Genomic DNA, 2,067 nt, shown 5'->3' with positions numbered 1-2,067 from the left:
CGCTCACCAGCTTGTGCTTAAAGGTTGACACGCTGACACAATTATGCACAGTAGCAACATGCCTCCACGAAGAAAACTGAGTGATTTGGATAGAGGAAGGGCAATAGGATGGCTACAAGACGGTGTTGCTGCCAGGCAAGTGGCCCAGAGGCTTGCAGTGGCTCCCTCTGTCATCATCAGACTAAAATAGAGATTTCACGCAACTGGAAGAGTGCAGGAGCGACAACGTTCTGGTCGGCCCAGAGTCACCACACAAAGAGAGGATCGCTTCATTCAGAGGCAGGCCATGCAACAAAGAATGGCTACGGAAAACAACATTAGGCAACACCTACAAGCTACCGCCAACACTGTTGTTAGTGGTCAGACGATCCGAAACCGTTTACACAGCTTTGGCTTGCGTGCAAGGCGTCCAGTCCGAGGAACAACCCTGACTGTTAATCACCGAGCAGCTCGCCGAGCCTGGTGCACTCAACATGTGAGGTGGCAACGTCACCAGTGGGCTCAGGTGTTGTTTACAGATGAGTCCCGCTTTTGCTTGGAACCTGCTGATGGTCGCATCCGAGTGTGGAGGCGTCGCGGAGAGCGCTTCGCAGAAGGCGCTGTTCTGGAACGACAGCGTTTTGGCGGAGGCTCTGTGATGGTCTGGGGAGGGATCAGCACACATGGGTCCTGATTTGGCCTATTATGGTCCGCTGGACCCAAAAAGCAACAGCTAACTAACTAACAAACTAACTATCAGCACACGTCTAATGACACCTCTGTACCATGTAGTGGGCAACTTGACCGGTGTCCGCTACCAGAATGAGATCCTGCAACCCCTGGTCGTTCCAGCCCTCCAAGCGATCGGCCCTCGTGCGATTCTTCAGGATGAAAACGCACCTCCCCATCGCTCTGCAGCTGTAAACACCTTCATCCAGCAGGCCAGGGTCAACAAGATGCTGTGGCCAGCCAACAGCCCGGACCTGAACCCCATAGAGCACATGTGGGACGAGCTTTGTCGTCGGGTACAGCAACATCACCCTCCTCCTGCCAATCTGGGTCAACTGCTGCAATGGCTCCAGCAGGAGTGGAATGGAGTGCCCAGAGCATTCATATGCAACCTGATCCACTCCATGCGCCAACGATGTGTTGAATGCCTGGCACACAACGGAGGGCACACGAGTTATTGACACTGATTCACATTGTTGTGAATTCCATTTTCGAGGGTTGTCACGTTTGACACACTCTAGCTAAATTGTCGCTGCCGCGTTCGATCTTTGCTTTGTTTGTCATTACTCCTTGGTTGTTCAATTATATAATTTTTTAAAAATGAAAGAATTCGGTCTTGTCTGTTTTGTGTGGCGTGCTTGTAAAAAAGTGATCCTTAACTTTTTGAAGAGTGTATGTGTGTGTGTGTGTGTGTGTGTGTGTGTGTGTGTGTGTGTGTGTGTGTGTGTGTGTGTGTGTGTGTGTGTGTGAATGTGGGTGTGCAAGACCGGACAAACGGACGGAGGGACGACGGACGGACAGACAGACAGACGGACAGACAGGCCTTTCATCATTCGGATGCCTTCTTGTAGCAAGTTAATCCAATCATTGTCGTGACACAATTGCCGAGACGACGGCAGTGGGTTAATAGCTGCAGGATTTGATGAAATGTCACGTTTTGTTTTCTTTTAATTAAAACTTCTAAGAAAGCCTTCATTTGTATATGTTTAGCCAGCGCCGAAAAGTGTTTTCTCGTAATCATAAACCACAGTATGAATGATGGGAAATTCGATTTGGTCCTGGAGGGTCTGCTAATGATTTTTGTCTAACTGGGTTTTTTTTTAATTCAAAATGTCTCTTTTGGTACAGTCGGATGAGGGCTGCGAAAAAAAAAGTATAGATCTATAGTATAGTCATCAGTTACATTTTCCACACCTGTGCACATTCCTAATAGAGAATGTTGAGTCTGTCATCACATCATGTATGAAATTATTGATCTTCAAATCAACACACCGAACGCATGGATAAACTGATGCCGTAGCGATATTATCAGAGAAGAACAGTTTCCAGACGTGTGGGCGTTGTTTTTCTAGAATGAAA

Source organism: Littorina saxatilis, unplaced genomic scaffold (genome assembly GCF_037325665.1).
Source record: "Littorina saxatilis isolate snail1 unplaced genomic scaffold, US_GU_Lsax_2.0 scaffold_821, whole genome shotgun sequence".
In the NCBI taxonomy this organism is placed as follows: Eukaryota; Metazoa; Mollusca; class Gastropoda; order Littorinimorpha; family Littorinidae; genus Littorina; species Littorina saxatilis.
The sequence above is the reverse complement of the archived record's forward strand: the minus strand, read 5'-3'. Positions refer to the sequence as shown.